At 37.9% G+C, this 18890-nt stretch overlaps 1 protein-coding gene across 33 annotated transcripts in view; it reads right to left on the bottom strand.

Annotated features, from left to right (window-relative positions):
• The window catches only part of CDH18 (cadherin 18), a 948807-nt gene that overhangs the window by 313860 nt on the left and 616057 nt on the right, over positions 1-18890 (bottom strand). The window contains exon 1 of one of the 33 annotated variants that reach the window (XM_072757191.1): positions 14894-15041. The exons of the other annotated variants lie outside the window; for them this stretch is intronic. The gene's annotated coding sequence lies outside the window, so the exon portion shown is untranslated. Of the gene's footprint in view, positions 1-14893; positions 15042-18890 lie in introns of those variants that run through there. 33 annotated transcript variants of the gene reach the window in all.

Genomic DNA, 18890 nt, shown 5'->3' with positions numbered 1-18890 from the left:
CTTCACATCTTCTGAATGAGTGGCACTGCCAGCGTTGTCTGATGCTAATTTTCCGTGGATACATGTAGAGCAAACAGCCTTGGAAGGAAGTTTAGAACCTCCCTTTGCGGCAGAAAGCAGATTTGTTTTCTGCCTGGATTATAATGTCTTCCTTTAGGACACAATTGAAGAGGTCTGGTAGCAGACCCAACAGGACATGGAGATTTCCAACATTTAGGGTCCGTAGCCGTGACCCAGGGTGTGTGTACAACATACACCCAGGCTGCTTCATGTCACCCCAAGGGGTGTGAGAGACAACAAGAAGAACTCATGCCACGTGCTGTGATATGAGTAATAAGGTCTTCTTCTTTTTTTTTTTTTTTTTTTATGTGCTCCCAAGTCTCTTATATTGTCAGCAGCTCCAAACTGTGGCAGCCTGACCTGTCAGCTCGATAGGCAGGTGGCATCTCAAACCCTTCCCATGGCTCTCCAGATACCATAGTTCAATGGGACTGCTCGCTCCTCAAAACCACCAGAGCACTATCTAGTTCTGTTTTACTATTGCAGACCAGCATTCTAATTATTTATAGAGGTATTATTTAATTTTCCCTTTGTGCCAGGTTCTTTGTTTTTGTGTATGGGGTTGGGGGGGCGGTATGGTTTTTTGTGTTTGGTTCTCACAGCATGCATTTTCCATTTCCTGTGAAGTCCTTCTCGCAATGTAGCCAATAAGGAAGCATTTGTTGAATGAAAGAGAAATGAGAAATACATCGATTAATCCAGAGTACTTGCTGCATGAGTAGTGTTAAAATGCCAAATTTTCAAGTCAGAATATTTCATTATAAAAATATTTTACAGAGAAACTTTGTGAAATCATGTTTTCATTCGGTGAACATTATACTTTGCTTTTCACTTCAAAGGCTGTCACAATCAAAGACACAAATATTGGATAAGAAAATTATATTTCAAATATATTATTATATATTTAGAATCCTGCTTCTTCACTAAGTTCCTTTTACACAGAGGAAATTAAGGACACTATTCAAATATTGGGCCAAATATGCATTTGCAAAACTTGCAATGTCATATACTATATGGTAGTATAAGCAATATCTTATTACTTATAGTTCAAAATACATGTCTGAACATTCCTACTATGTTGAGTAAGAATATATAAATAAGAGGAAATAAAAGAGATTTATCATTTATCTTGTCACTATTTGTCTCTCAAGACAAACTCCATTATTATTAGATTAATACAAACTTATTAGATTAATGCAAACTTATTAGATTAAGGCAAACATATTTATATGGAGTTTTATTTCAATGTTTTATATATTAACTAAGTTACACACATAGTAGGAAGGACAATTTCCTGAAGATACATGAGAAGGTAAGATAATATTCACAATATTGATCTATTTGGCTGCAGTAGTTAATATCATAAAATTACCTCCAGTGGCTGATTCTAGCCTTCCTGAAATCTAGCTGAAATTCTTTTTAAAAAATTGGAAAACCAAATGGAAGAAAATGGTGATACCAAATAGTAAGTTTCTCTACTTATCTGCAGATGCCCAAGTGACAAAAAGATATTGTGAATTTCTTCACGTCTTCTAGAAGTATTTCCACCATCACACTATTTTTATGTTTAACTTATATTCTTGTTATACACACACACATCATCATCTAAGATGATAGATTTTCATGAAATAAGTTTCTAAATTGGTTATTCAGTTTGACTTAACATCTCGAAAACAGTAGTGATGCAGACTCCTACTGGTCCAACTCACTATCTGGTTTCCGTCCCTGAGCACCCATTCGTCTTGGCTGGCACTGCATTTCTGCACCTCACTTACTCAGAATAAACATTCCTTTTCCTAGCCTCTGTTGAGGCTTATATCGCCAATGGCACATAAGCAAAGTTCTCTCTCAAGCCCCCAGGAAATTTCCCTAGAAGACGACTGATGTGGAGATATCATGTCCCCTTCACCTTGCTACTCGAATCCTGAATGTGATGGTTAAGGCTCCCTTCTGGACCATGAGGATGAGTGTCATAAACTGGGGTTGGAGGAACCATGAGGATGAGTGTCATAACCTGGGGTTGGAGGAACCATGAGGATGAGTGTCATAACCTGGAGATGGAGGAACCATGAGGATGAGTGTCAGAACCTGGAGATGGAGAAACCATGAGGATGAGTGTCATAACCTGGGGTTGGAGGAACCATGAGGATGAGTGTCATAACCTAGGGTTGGAGGAACCATGAGGATGAGTGTCATAACCTGAGGTTGGAGGAACCATGAGGATGAGTGTCATTACCTGGAGATGGAGGAACCATGAGGATGAGTGTCAGAACCTGGAGATGGAGGAACCATGAGGATGAGTGTCATTACCTGGAGATGGAGGAACCATGAGGATGAGTGTCATAACCTGGGGTTGGAGGAACCATGAGGATGAGTGTCATAACCTGGAGATGGAGGAACCATGAGGATGAGTGTCAGAACCTGGAGATGGAGAAACCATGAGGATGAGTGTCAGAACCTGGAGATGGAGAAACCATGAGGATGAGTGTCATAACCTGGGGTTGGAGGAACCATGAGGATGAGTGTCATAACCTGGAGATGGAGGAACCATGAGGATGAGTGTCAGAACCTGGAGATGGAGAAACCATGAGGATGAGTGTCATAACCTGGGGTTGGAGGAACCATGAGGATGAGTGTCATAACCTAGGGTTGGAGGAACCATGAGGATGAGTGTCATAACCTGAGGTTGGAGGAACCATGAGGATGAGTGTCATTACCTGGAGATGGAGGAACCATGAGGATGAGTGTCAGAACCTGGAGATGGAGGAACCATGAGGATGAGTGTCATTACCTGGAGATGGAGGAACCATGAGGATGAGTGTCATAACCTGGGGTTGGAGGAACCATGAGGATGAGTGTCATAACCTGGAGATGGAGGAACCATGAGGATGAGTGTCAGAACCTGGAGATGGAGAAACCATGAGGATGAGTGTCAGAACCTGGAGATGGAGAAACCATGAGGATGAGTGTCATAACCTGGGGTTGGAGGAACCATGAGGATGAGTGTCATAACCTAGGGTTGGAGGAACCATGAGGATGAGTGTCATAACCTGAGGTTGGAGGAACCATGAGGATGAGTGTCATTACCTGGAGATGGAGGAACCATGAGGATGAGTGTCATAACCTGGAGATGGAGGAACCATGAGGATGAGTGTCATAACCTGGGGTTGGAGGAACCATGAGGATGAGTGTCATAACCTAGAGATGGAGGAACCATGAGGATGAGTGTCATGACCTGGAGATGGAGGAACCATGAGGATGAGTGTCATAACCTGGAGATGGAGGAACCATGAGGAGGAGTGTCATAACCTGGGGATGGAGGAACCAAGCAACTGTATCACAGAGAACACTGTAGAGTGCAACCTCCCAACAAGCCCTGAGCTGCCCTCCTCTAAGCTCAGTGAATAGAGAAGGTATTTCAGGCTTTCTAAAGCCAGGCCGCTTTGGTGTTTGTTCCTCACAGCTGAATGTAACCCTGATTTAACAACCATTGAACTGAAATAGTATATCCTCCAGTCTTTGGCTTTGGGGGGTGGGTAATGGGAAATAAAGTACAGAGGGAAGGAAAAAGGGAAGGGAAAATTTGGAGCAGTGGGGGAGGGATGGGGACAGGGGTAATAGCAAGATGATGGATGACACTAGCCTAACTTCCAGAGGACTTACTTTTGGTGATAGGTTTTTGTTTTTTCTCCCTGCAACTTTTATCACGAATATCAAAATCCCACTTTTGTCTTTTTCCTCTGCAGTGAGAAACTACATCTCCTCCTGTATCCCCGTGTCCGTGTCATTTAGGGCACACAAGCACTATGCAATACAAATGGAAGGGGTGATCCCGGCCCAAAGTCCCCTTTAAACGCCTCCGCCTTTGAAGTCTGTCCTCAAACTATAGCATCTCAAGTCCCTGCCTGAAACTCCCCCATGTCTTTGCATCACCTCCAGGAGGGAGTCAAAACACTTTCAGACGAAATTCATGGCTTTTCAATATCTGGCACCTTCCTCCTTTCCCTGTCGTCCTCAGTGTCTGCCCAGAAAACACCTACTCACATTTCACCATGCTGTCTCCTGACGATGCTGTGCTCTTGCTAGTCTGTATGCCTTTGTGCAAGCTGTTCCTTCTAAATCAAAGGCCCACTTCTCTATTTTAAGGATCAGTGAGTCACCCGTGCCCCAAGTGAGTCTCCAGAGCCCATCCAGTCTGTTCTAAAGGTCCCCTGTTCTATTGTCACGAAGGAGGCCAGGACACGCCACCCAAATTACACCATGCTAGCATATCGATTATTTTAAATTAAAGTTACTTGGAGAACTACAGATACAAAAGGGCATTCTGATCCTCCTAAAAGCCGGAGATAATATGCCCATGTGAAAGACATCCTCTGTATAGCAGAAGGGAGAAAATATTCCTATCACCAAGGATTGAAAGTGGAGGCCAAGACAAATCTGTAAAAAAAAATTAAAAATAAATAAAAAAATAAAAAAGCCTTGCTAAACTAATCCTTACCTTTCTTGTCCCTGTACCCAATCCACTAACTAGTCCAAGCCCTTTTGCCTTATTTTTTTCAGTTTACTACTCATCTGACTGACCGTATGAGTTGGGCTCTAACTGCTTTTTATCAGTTTTTATGTCCTTATGTAGGCTCCTAGGTCATGTAAAGCTTATATATATATATTTTTATGTAAAGCTTATATTAAATAAATGTATATGCTATTCACTTATATTAAATAAATGTATATGCTTTTCACTTATTGTTTTAATTCAGAAGCACCAGACAAGAACATAAAATAATTTTTTTCCACCTTATCACATTCATCACATGACATAAGCCTTTACTTATCTTCCAAACTCGATTGTAATCTCCAGCCAGAATTTAACGTTGATCTTTGTGTCCTTCAAATTTAGAAAAAAAGTATTTCCCATGTATGCTTTGAAAATCTTTTTAAACCATACAGTTTTAAAAGTAACTACAATAAATGTCCCAAATGGAAGTATACCCAAAAAGATACTCAGTGGGGGATATAATAAACCAATAAAAGTTGGAAAAAAAAACAGCTTTTCTGTAGTATGCAATATTTTTTAAAGTTTATTTTATTTTTATTTTAGAGAGAGAGGGAACACTGGGGGAGAGGGAGAGGGAGAGGGAGAAAGAGAGAGAGGCAAACTCCCCACTGAGCATGCAGCCCCACAAGGGGCTTGATCTCATGGACCTGGGATCATGAACTGAGCTGAAACCAACAGTTGGATGCTCACCTGACAGAGCCACCCAGGCGCCTCTGGAGGATGTATTCTTTAATTATTTCTACAGCAAAGTGGCTTACCTTTACTATAAAAAGTAGGAATATGATTCTCCTTTCTTGGGGTATTTCAGTTTCCTGAATTTATATGGAAGATTGTTGGCTTAATTAAAATGTAATATGAAACACCATGATTCTTACTTATAAAAAAATTAATTGTTAAAAATTTTAAGGCATGATCACAGTCTGGGGCTCGAGTCCCACATCAGGCTCCTTGCAAGGAGCCTGCTTCTCCCTCTGCCTGTATCTCTGCCTCTCTCTCTGTGTCTCTCATGAATAAATAAATGATATCGCAAAAAAATTAAAAAATGTTTACGCTATATACATACCAAAGTATTAGGTAAAATATTGAGTCAGACCAACTGTTACAGTTTTCCTTAGAAAGTGTAAATGTATACGGAACCAAACATTGTTAAATGTTAAGTATTGTACTTGCAAATTTTAATTAATGAGAATTTGATAAAATGTCCTAAACAGAAAAAAGGTATATGTAGTGTTTTTTCATAAATGCATACTCAAAAAACTATGTTCAAATGGTCTGATGTTTGGTAGAACTTCATATTTCTATTCAGGTTCAAATTTAACCTTTATCATTACAATCATGCTTTTACCAATATAGCCAATCCTTACATCACATCGTGAGCTTGTTATTTATTTTTGGCCACACTTTAAGGATTTTTATTATTATTATTTCTTAATTTACTCATGAGAGACACAGGTAGAGGGAGAAGCAGGCTCCCTGCAGGGAGCCCAATGTGGGACTCAATCCCAGGACCCCGAGGTCACGACCTGAACCAAAGGCAGATGCTCAACTACTGAGCCACTGAGGGGCCCCACTTGGCCACACTTTAACCCTAAAGAGTATCCTATTATATGCAGTCTGCATGATGAAGACAAACATATGGACACTGGTGTCCCACAGCTGCACAATCTCCAACCTGGAATGATTCTCAATGTTGTTTTGCTTTGCTTTTTAATCCTATTGCATCACATAAACTAGGTTATCTGTACAGTTTTTCTAATTATAGCAGATTTGCCAATTTTCAGAAACCACACTTCAACAGTATGACTAAGAAGACATTGTATCAAAGCCATTTCCTCCTCAAACATTCCCTCCGTATGTCCCCACACAAGCATCATTCCCTCCGTATGTCCCCCAGTTGCAATCCTCACCACCCCACATGGGTCAGGTACTTCTCTGTGCCTCTAGCATACTGTAAACAGCACTTTAATTTGCAGTATAAAATTTTATCATGTATTTTGTTTTCTCAAACTAGACTATGAACTTCTTAAAAACAGGATGGATGTCCATTGTTATTTCTCGAATGCCCGAGGTAGCAGAATGGGCATAGAAAGAAAAAAAAATGCCCCTTGAATTAATGTCTGAATCATCTAATAACAAACATGAACTTAATCTAATACATAGTTCAAAATAAAGGCCTAGATGACCTAAAATACAATCTAGGCTTTCAATGAAAGCTGAATTTGGATATGGTTTAATGATTTTTAATATTCAACAATGCCAGTATAAAACAAAGTATTGCACATCTAACACTGTAGGCAAATCTGCTGCCTTCCTGTTATGAATTCAATAAAATCTATTTATTAAATTCTACTATATGCAAAATACTGCACTGTGATCTTACAGGACACTAAAATTAAAAAAGCAGAAATGGAAGACATTGACAAGGTTTATCAGAGACTAAGAAACATAAAACACATATAAACAAGATTCAATATTATTATAAATATATAATATATGCTGCATTATAATATGTGAAAATGTGGAAGTACATTTTCCTGTTTTTTATTATTTGATTTTCACCAGTAATACTGTGAGGTAACTGGAATGAAATAATATGATAAGAAATGTATGGATAACATGCAGAAAGAGTGCAGATGAGAAATAACATTCTCTAAATTTGAAAGAATTAAGAAAGTCTTAGAAGAAAATACCATTTCATGTGGTTTTCATGGCTTTCCCTTAAAGATTATTGATTTAAAATATTGTTAAACTCATTTATTTTCTTTTTTTTTTGGCATTCATTAAAGATTTATTGAACATCTATTGTGGACCAGTCGCTGTTCTAATGCTCAGGATTACTGATTAAACAATGAATGTTCTTGTCCTTATATTATGTTAGAGTTTACTGACAAAGTCAAAAAACACTTTTTTTTTTTTTTTACATTTTAGATAAAAATGTGTACTATGGCAGGAAAACAAAATGAAAAACAACAGTGTTTTAGAGGTGAGTGAATTTAGGGAACTTTGAAATGTGTCGTCAGAAAGAAGGTCCCTCCTGTGGGCCTGATTTTTGAGTAGAGACGTGCATCATAAAAAAGTCAAGCACAAAGACGTGAGGCAAAACCATTATAGACAGAAAACAGGGGACACCAAGGTCCTTAGTCAAAATGACCTTATTATGAGTAAGAAAGTGAAACCCAGTGGTGCTCAGAGGTAGGAGAGCTGAGGCTGGAGTGGGCTTAGCTATGACATGAGACAGAGGGGAATAAGAACACCAAAGGCCTTTGAGAATATTCGATTTTTATTTTGTTTTGTTTCTAGCTTTATGAGGCAGTGTTGCCCTGTGGTTAACAACATATGGTTTTATTGCCATTATACAAATACATACATGAGATTTCCCTTTTCACAAACTTTAACTGTACCGTACAGTATCGGTCGCTCTGAGTACAAGGTTGGATAGATCTCTACAGTCCAGTCATGGAAGGCGGCTCCATGACTGGAAGGTTACACCCGCTGAAGAGCAACTCTCCAGTCCTGTCTCCCCATTCTAGTTTCACGTTCACTGACTGTGCCTGCTTCAGATGCCTCACGCCAACGGGATCATGCAGTGTTGGTCCTCTGTGATGGGCTTATTTCCCTGAGCATTCTGTCCTTGAGATTCATCATGATAAAGAAGTTTATCCATTCGTCTGTCAATGGACACTTAAGTTGCTTACACGTCCTGGCGGTTGCACATAATGCTCCAATCAGCACCAAGTGCAGATCTCTCTCCTATTTCAATTTCCTTCAGATATGTACCCAGAGGTGAGACTGCTGGAATACCAGGTAGTTCTATTTTCAATTTTTTGGAACCTCCATGCTATTCTCCACAGTAGGCCATCACTTTTTACATTCCCACCTGTTTTAACAGGTATCAGGGAATATCTTATTGTGGTTATTTTTTTTAAGGATTTATTTATTTATTCTTGAGAGACACACAGTGAGAGAGGCAAAGACATAGAAAGACAGAGAAGCAGGCTCCTCATAGGGAGACGGATGTGGAACTCAATCCCCCGACCTGGGATCACGCCCTGAGCCTAAGGCAGACGCTAAACCACTGAGCCACCCAGGTGTCCCATTACCATGGTTTTGATTTGCGTTTCCCTGATGAGCACAGTTGAGCACATTTTCATGGATTTCTTGGCCATCTGTATGCCTTTTTTTTGAGATATGTGTATATGGATCCCCTGCTCATTTTTCAATCTGTTTGTTTTGCTAGGGTTATAGGAGTTCTTTGCACATTTTGGGTATTAATCCCTTACCAGATATATGATTTGCAAATATTTTTAACATGCATTTGTCACCTTTTCAATTTGTTGAAGACTTCCATTGCTGTGCAAAAACATTTTAATGTGATGCAGTCTCATTTATTTCTGCTTTTACTGTCTTTGCTTTTGGTGTCAAATACAAGATATCATTGCCAAGATCAATGTCAAGGAACCAATTGCCTATTTTTTCTTCCAAGAGTTTTGTAGTTTGGGGTCTTAACGTATTTAATGCATTTTGAGTTAACTTTCGTGTGTAGTGTAAGACAAAGGTCTCATTTCATTCTTTTGCACATGGATCACAGTTTGCCCAGCAAAGTTCATTGAAGGGAGGATATTTTCCCCATTGCGTACTCTTGGCACTCTTGGGATATTTGTTGAGTTTATTTCTGGGCTCTTGCTATTGTTCTATTGATTTATGTGTCTGTTTTTATTCAAGTAATGTGCTATTTTATCACTGGCTTGTAATATGTTTTGAAATCAGGAAGTATGATGCTTCCAGCTTTGTTCTTTCTCAAGATTGTTTGATTACTGGGGTCTTTTTTGGTTCCATGTGAATTTTAGTTTAGCTTTTTTTTTTTTCTTTTTTTCTTTTCTACTTATGTAAAATATCATTGGGATTTCCATAAGGATGCTTACACTCAATCTGTAATTCACTTCGGGGATGTGTGGGGATTTTAATATTACATCTTCTAATACATGAACATGGCATGTCTTTCTCATTTGTGTCTTGCATTTATTTTGTAGCTCTCAGTGTATAAGTCTTATGTCCTTCACCAAATTTGTCTTGTGTTACTATTTTTGATGCTATTGTAAATGGAATTGTTTGTTTTCCTAGTTTCTTTTCTCGACTATTCATTATTAGTGAATGGCGATGCGACCAATATTTGTATGTTTATTTTACATCTTGCAATGGTATTGAATTTATTTACAGTTATAGGAGTTTGTGTGTGTGCAGGGGGATCTTTAGGTTTTCTCTCTATAAGATCATGTAATTTGTGATTAGGTATAGCTTTATTTTTCCTTTGTAATTTGATTGTCTTTTCTTTCTTTTGGTTACCCAGCTTTGACTAGGACTGATAATAAATGTTAAAGAGCAGTGGTAAGAGCCAGGATCCCATCATTCCTGGGTCCTGATAGCATTTTGAGACAGAAGAGTCAGAGGCCTGTCATTTGGGCATTGCCCTAAAACACTAAGAATGCTGGGCATATTGTCTAGTCTTTTCCTCCCTTCCCCAGGGAGCGGCAGGAAGCTTAGAGCTTCCCCCTAATTGCATGGTACTGTTCCAGAAGGAGGCATTATGGTGAGAAGGTAACACAAATCTTCCTACTGCTTTTGATGTATTTGGTTTCATACTTGCCTGAGATGCAGAAGCATCATAACTAGTTTCTGGATTTCTCATAATGAGAATCTGAATGAATGTCTTCATGTGATGAAGTAGGGTCTGGAACTTACCATTCTGTCATCTTGAAGACATCACTCAAGACATGCAATTTTATATGAATTGACACAAGTAGCAACTGGAGAGTTGTGAGTAATATATAACATAAGCTTTAAAAGAACACTCTAATATCCATGGAAAGAATGGAACATGAGAGATCAATAGGATTAAATGAAGAACAGATCTGAAGGCTACAAGTGCAGGTGAGAGATGATGGTGGCTAAGTATAAGGTACTAGCATAGGAAGGATGAAGGCAGCCAGCTAGCTCAACAAGTACAATATTTATATACATATACACTAAGACTACGTGTCAGAGGTGCTGATGGTTGGATTAGAAGGCAGAAGAAGCAAGCAGAATCATAAGAAGTAAAGAGTAAGTGGGCAAAAATGTAGAGTCTATTTTCACTTAGTAAATGTGAGCTACCTGTGGGGCATCTGAAAGGATGCCCCACAGGTAGGATGTTGAGCGAGCAGTCACCTAAACGAGTCTAGAGCTCAGTGAGGAAATTAGAAGGAAAAAATGGTATTAGCATGAGAGTCGGAAAGACACTGAGGTAACTTAAAGCTATTGGCGAATAAGGTCGTGTTGGAAGAAATTGAAGTAGAAAGGCGTAGGACTCAGTATCAGGCATTCAACATTTAGAATTAAAAGAAAAGAATTAGGAGGGGTGCCTGGATGGCTTGGTCAGGTAAGCAGCCAACTCTTGATTTCGGCTCAGATTGTGATCTCAACATCCTGGGATGAAGTCCTGCATCAATCTCTGTATTTAGCAGGGAGTCTCCTTGAGGATTTCTCTCCCTCTCCTTCTGAGCCTACTTGTATGTTCTCTTTCTCTCTCTCAAATAAATAAATTAATCTTAAAAACATAAAGGATTAGGAGTCCATAAAAGAAATACAAGAAATATGTGGTTGGTGGTAATGGTGGAGGCAGCAAGCAGGTGAGGTATCAGAGAAGCCTAGAGAACAGATATTTTATTTTATTTTTTTTAAATATTTTTTTTAGTTTTTATTTATTTATGATAGTCACAGAGAGATAGAGAGAGGCAGAGACACAGGCAGAGGGAGAAGCAGGCTCCATGCACCGGGAGCCTGACGTGGGATTCGATCCCAGGTCTCCAGGATCGCGCCCTGGGCCAAAGGCAGGCGCCAAACTGCTGCGCCACCCAGGGATCCCGAGAACAGATATTTTAAAGGGGAAAGTATTGTGCAAACATTTAAGTCAATATATTTATTGATAAAAGACCCAGATACCATCAACCTATTTTTTTACACTGAATTTATGTTTACAAATATTTATGGAGTGAAGCACAGAAATGAACATTTTAAAATATATATTATACATGATATGTAATGGGCCATATCCTTAAAGCCAGTATCTTATTTAATTAAATAGTTTTATGATCTTTTTCTACCTGAAGATACTAAGACTCTGACATTGAAATCGTTTGCCTAAAACTTGAGCTCTGAAGACAGTTCTATTTGAATTCAGTGTCTTTCTCCAAAACTGTAGTTAACTAGACATGGTTTTGAATCATTATGCCTATAGCCACTTGTCATTGGTCCTTGAGATGTGAGTTATTTAATATTTCAAAACTCTCATTCCTGGATATTGGATGATATGATAGTAGTACCTAGCCTGTAAATTGTAGTTAGTATTATAAGAACCAGAAGAAGATAAAGCACTCTTTCTGATTCATAATAAGCCCTTGAAATGTGTTAGTGATATTTTGTTCTATGGACATTGCACTTTAAAATTTAATTCATATTGATTTTTATTATGTTACTTTTTTTTTTCTATCCACAAAATTTAAAGACAACAATAGGGGAAGCCCTTTATTTATTATTTCTAGTGAACTATTATAAGATTTAATACACTATGATAATCAATGTTATATAACATTTAGGATAAATGTGATTTTTTTTCTTCCACATTTTCTATCTTTCCAACTCAACTTAGAAAAAATAAAAGTCATGCATATTCAAATGTCTTCTAATAGCTTCAGTGAGATAAGGAGCTTACGGTTTAAATGAGTCTGATTCTCTTATCCTGATAAACTAGGTTAAACTCTCGGAACAAAATCTACAAAGGTAGGGGTTTTTAAATGAAAGGGAAATTTTCTTTTGTGATGATGACTTATGATAAAAAAAAAGGACATGGGGAAATATAGAAGACCTTCTTCATCTATTTTGCTATCAACCTTTCCGATCTATAAAAGGAAAATTAATCCTAATATTTTCGAGATGTTAGAAATTTTTGAGATGTTAATAAAATGAGACATTAAATATCTAATTTTTGAGACAGCTTAGAAAGTAAAGGGTTTTACTTTTAATATCTTAAAACTCATTGAGTTTTTATTTGCAATTTGCCATATATATTTCCAGTTATTGCATTACCCTGTTTATGCTTTTATAGCTTTTAGCAATTAGAGAATAAAGTAGGTAATATGTTTGCATAATGTAATCATTTAAAAGACTGGATATATAAAAGGGTCTCCCAATCGTAATAAAGTCCCCGTGGAAATTCCAGTTAACTCTTGTGGGCTACTAAAGTATAACTTTGTTGAATCATGTGAAAACAAAACAACACAACTGTGTAGTGTCCTCCAGAGTATTACTAGATAACATGCTGATATGTTTACATGGGGAATTTGCCACATAGTTAATATAATAGCTACTTTGTGGTCCTACCGAGGTTTGTCAGCTAATATATCTTTATTGGGAATATTCAAAAGGTGTTTATAGTCACTTCCCAAATAATTAAAAGTATATTCTCTAGGTCTAGGTTCTTATCCTGAGAACATTTATTATGATGATAAGTTCATTATTTGCTCTTATTATAAAAGTTTTACCAACTCAGCATAAGAAAATAAATAAATGAAAACAATATTGGGTAGAAAGGGAAAAGCAAAAATCCTAATTTTCTTTCTCTGACACTAAGTTCTACTTTTCATATATCAAAATTAATGTGCATAGGTAGTGTTGAAGATACATTGTAATAAGTGACAGCTGTATCAACAAACAAAGGATAAATGAAGAAAGATAAACTGATACTTTTTTGGATGCTGTGTTAGTATTTTGCAAATGCTTTTTGCCATAATAATAAGCACATTTTATGTTTACCATAGAGCTGACTTGTTATGTTTAACTATCACATATCACAAAATTGCAAAATCTACAATAATTTCAATATTGAATATCTTACTGGTGAAAATGTAGACATTGTATGTTTGAAAAGCAGAAACTCAAATTAGTGGACAGCCACACTCTTTTGTTTCAAAAGATTGATTTAAAATCTGTGAGTTTAAACCAAAAAGAAAACCAAGCTTTTGGGTTTATTGGCTGACGATGCTCTGTGAAACATGATTTTTTTAAAAAGCAGTGCAAAGGAATGTCGCTTTATCAGCATGGTTTTGTACAGATAGATAACTAAGCTTATATAAGATGCAGTTAAATAGGAAAAGAAAAGAATTATCTATAATATTTCACCTATATGATGTAAATTAAATTTACATATAAATGATATTTGTAAATCATCAAAATAGAGAACAAATCTCATGTAAATTGAATTTGTAAATTATCAAAATAGAGAAATTTTCATCGTATACCTCGTCATTCCTAGAGAGATGATCTGGATTAGGCAGGTGGTGAACTTGAAAAGAAAGTTTTGGAGTCAGGCTGAACTAAGTTTGAGTCTTGGCCCTGTCACTCAACGTTGGTAAACTGGTTAATGTGAGTAAGCTAACTTCTGCTAGACTGAGGTTGCCTCCTTGAAATGAGCATAGCAACCCCATCCAGTATGAATGAGAAAATTGTTACATGAGATAATATCTCTTAAGAGCCTGGCCTATATAAACTTCTCAACTGTAATTAGTAATAATAACCCAATTACCAGTAAAACTACGAACATTCTATTGTTTTCTTTTGGGGAGGGCAACCAAATAGTTGTAAGACATCTGCCTGCAAGGCTGACCTTATAGATTCACATGTGAGTACACACATCCAAACAGGATAGCCATGAGGTCCTGGAGTTCTTTTCTTTCCCATCTGCATTAATACCTATATTGAAACTCATATATTTGCCAGATCCCATCATCTATTTTAGGGTTGAGGCTTTTGTATTCATCATGGGCAGGTAAGCCATCCTATATCACAATATTGCTTCTTTGGTGGTAGAGAGGTCACAGGAATTCTCTTACTTTCCCATTGAGACGTATTGAACTGTCCTGTTCACACGTGTAAAAACCCATGCCCCACCCCCGTCCAATAATTGATTTTAAAACATGAAAACTGGGCAGCCCGGATGGCTCAGTGGTTTAGTGCTGCCTTTAGCCCAGGGATTGATCCTGGAGTCCCAGGACCATGTCCCACGTCAGGCTCCCTGCATGGAGCCTGCTTCTCTCTCTGCCTGTGTCTCTGCCTCTCCGTGTCTGTCTCTCATGAATAAATAAATAATAATAAAAAACTTTAAAAATAAATAAATAATAAATAAATAAATAAATAAATAAATAAATAAATAAAAATAAATAAATAAAACATGAGAATCTGGGGCACCTGGGGCACTCAGTCAGTTAAGCATCTGCCTTCAGCTCAGGTCATGACCCCAGTGTCCTGGGATGGAGCCTCACATTGGGCTCCCAGCTCTGCAGGGAGTCTGAGTCTGCTTCTCCTTCTTCTGCTCCCCTGTTTGTGTTCTCTCTCTGTCAAATAAATAAATAAAGTCTTAAGAAATAACTAAGTAATAAGTGAGGATTAGTAATGGTTCCTACAAAGCCATTTGGGTTAAACAGAATATACGTATTCTTGTGCAATAATCAACCACAATGAAGACTATTGATATCTCAATTTTTAAATAGAATTATCACAGTATTATCTGATACTAAACTATATATGTATATAAATATGACTTCCATACCCTATTTAATTTCACTGAAAGGCAGTAAGCACAACACAACTGAGGAAAGACAACCAAAAATTACCAATGTATTTTCCCATAAAACTATAAGAAGCATATGTGTAAATCTGTTGCGTTATTGTAACAAAATACCATAGACTACGTGGCTTAAACAACAGAACTTAAGTTTTTTCACAGTTCTAGATACTGAAAGTTGAAAACCAAGGATCTAGCACATTCAATTTCTGGTAAAATCTCTCTTCCTAGGGGCACCTGCGTGGCTCAGAGGTTGAGCATCTGCCTTTGGCTCAGGGCATGATCCTGGAATCGAGTCTCACGTCGGGCTCCCTGCATGGAGCCTGCTTCTCCCTCTGCCTATGTCTCTGCCTCTCTTTGTGTGTCTCTCATGAATACATAAATAAAATATTAAAAAATAAATAAAAAGCTCTCCTTCTAGCTTGTAGCCTCCTGCCTTCTCCATAGGCCTCATGCAGCTTTTCCCTGTTTCATGGGCACAAGGAGAGAGGGAGAGACTATGGCTTTTTTTTTTTTTTAAGATTTTATTTATTTATTCATGACAGACACAGAGAGAGAAAGGCAGAGACATAGGCAGAGGGAAAAGCAGGTTCCCTGCAGGGAGCCTGATGTGGGACTCGATCCTGGGACCCCAGGATCATGCCCTGGGCCGAAGGCAGGTGCTAAATCACTAAGCCACCCAGGGATCCCCAGATTATGGCTTTTTAATGGGTTTGTTTGTTTCCTTCAATAAGGACAAGAAACCTATCAGGTCAGGGTCCTACATTTATGAACTTATTCAACTTTATTTACTTCCTTAGGGTTCATCACATGAATTCTGAGGAAACACAAACATTTGGTCTCTAATAACATATAATCCTAGAATCTAAATTATAAGCAAGGGCTCCCAAAACCTATAGAAATGAACTAAAGTCATTTACACGTACTACATGGAAGGAAATGGAAGCAAAGAACCACAGAGAGAAATGTCAAAAGCAAATGGAGTCATCAATAGTAAATCTCAGCAAAAATAAACTGAGGATGAATATATATATGCCCACGTATAAAATCTCTGCAATGGGACCTTGAGGGGGAGGAAGAGGTCAGGTTGGTAGAAAAGCTGCCCTGAACTCAGTGTGATTCAGACAAAGCAGAGAAGTCACGGCTGCACCCAGAACCGCACACACACACAGCAGATTTCCTGAAAACAACCTGGGGATGCCTGGGGGGCTCAGCGGTTGAGCATCTGCCTTTGGCTCAGGGCATGACCTGGGATGGAGTCCCACATCCTCCGCACAGGGAGCCTGCTTCTCCCCCTGCCTGTGTCTCTGCCTCTCTCTGTGTCTCTCATGAATAAATAAATAAAATCTTTAAAAATATGTGTTCCTGGAAGGAGATGAAGAGTCTTGCATTTCAAACGCAGCTACTCTGGGTAACTATAGTGTCAGCCACGTAAATGTACTAGGCTATAATGTGGGAGACTTTTTTTTTTAACCCATGAAATCATAAAGAGATGCCTGTTAAAAACCAGTTCATAAAATCTGGAATGTCTCCACGGCACAATGATGGTAAGCAAAACAAGCCAAGTAATCTCACCTTCCCCGCCCCCATGTGATTGAACAAAGTATATGATAAACAATTCACCGTGAAGAAAGCATAACAAAGCTTTCAAACATATTAAGAAAATCATCAATCTCCTAATGAGAAACATAGAAATTAAAACTACATCGACATCTAATTTCTCACCCAATAGACTGTAAAAAAAAAAAAAAAAAAAAAAAAATCCAAGGGTATGTTAGATACTGTTACCTTACCCCATGCTCATTGGCAAGACTGTGGGAGGAGGTGTGTCCTTTTACACGTCTTAGGGTTCTGTAAAATAGGTCAATCCCTTTGAGGACAACTTGTCCATTTCTACGCAAGTCATAAAACATATTGTTTGACCAATAAAGTCTACTTTAGTAAGTTGTCCTACAGATTGTTAAGATACATTGTTTAAAAGTAAAAATGAAATAAAAGGTAGTCACAATACTCTCCTCCTGTCAAGGAACTTTTTCTGTTGGGATGACATACAAAGGAAATGATCTATGTAAAAGTCACTTTTTTTTTTTTTGACAGCACATTTACCTGTTAACATTTTCCTGTTAATGTCCATCTACAGATGACTCTCCAAAGGGATTATGACAGGTCCATGCAGTGGAACATTAGGCTTATCCTTATATATGCATTGGAAAGTTATCCAACATAGTTAAAGAATAGTATAGTATGCCATTAATTTTTTAAGTGGCACAAGATATATATTTACATTTATATCTTTATGCCAAAACATATTCAAAGGAATATAGGGCACACTTGTATCTCCCATTTGAGGAAGACTGGAAACCAGGTCAAACACACTGGAAAGAAAGAAAGCATTTTTCTGCATGTATTTTTTAAATTATCTAAACAAAAATAACATGGGGATCCCTGGGTGGCGCAGCGGTTTAGCGCCTGCCTTTGGTCCAGGGCGCGATCCTGGAGACCTGGGATCGAATCCCACGTCGGGCTCCCAGTGCATGGAGCCTGCTTCTGACACAGCCTGCCTGTGTCTCTGCCTCTCTCTCTCTCTCTCTCTCTCTGTGACTATCATAAATAAATAAAAATTTAAAAAAAATAAAATAAAATAAACAAAAATAACAAATTTTGATATAATAAGAATGCTTAGTGCCTCCTCCATCCACGTTTGTAAATAATTCTTAACAAACGACAGGGAATAAAGCATCTGGTGCTTGAGGTGTGTGCAGCTCCCAGCTGTGCTGGATCCTCAAAACACAACATGTTTTTCCAGTAGTAATGTTTTAATAATTGCTACCCTCTTTATCTACAACAGATAAAATTGCATGTTGATTTAATGCCACTAAAACAAATTAGAGCTTATCAATATTATGTAGATTACTAAGTTACTATATTTGGGAAGCCAGGTTGTAAAAAAGAAAAACAAAACAAAAGCATAACTCGATATTTTCAAGGTGTTTTTCTACACAAAGAGAAGAATGTAGGGATAATGGTGGAAAAGGCAAAGTTATTCTTTTCTGCAGTAAGAGAAATTATGTTTGTTTAAAACCAAAGGAATATTCACAGCAAAAGACTTCCTAATAATCATCTCGAGCTTTCACTTTGTTTCAATAAATATGCTAAATGAATTCATGACATTTCTCAGGATAAAAATTGTAAAAATTACTTGAGTTCATGTGTGTGTCTTAGGATTTTGCCATTTAAATTGTGTTCTATTCTCAGGCTCCACTCCAGACTTAGCACCTGTTTGAAGTGGGGTCACGGGTCTATTTTAAAAAGTGATTCTGGGGATCCCTGGGTGGCTCAGTGGTTGAGCATCTGCCTTCCACTCAGGGCGTGACCCTGGGGTCCCGGGATGGAGTCCACATTGGGCTCCCCAATGGGGAGCCTGCTTCTCCCTCTGCCTGTGTCTCTGCCTCTCTCTGTGTCTTTAATGAATAAATAAATAAAATCTTAAAAAAATAAAAATAAAATAAAAAGTGATTCTTATACTTACTAATATTTAAGAAATACTGCCCCAAAACATTATAAACCCAAAGGGATAGTGTATCCTGTCTATGATGTTGAAAAATCATGAGCAATCGTCCA

This window comes from Vulpes vulpes, chromosome 4, assembly GCF_048418805.1.
Source record: "Vulpes vulpes isolate BD-2025 chromosome 4, VulVul3, whole genome shotgun sequence".
NCBI classification, from domain to species: Eukaryota; Metazoa; Chordata; class Mammalia; order Carnivora; family Canidae; genus Vulpes; species Vulpes vulpes.
This window is presented reverse-complemented; position numbering and strand designations above follow the sequence as displayed.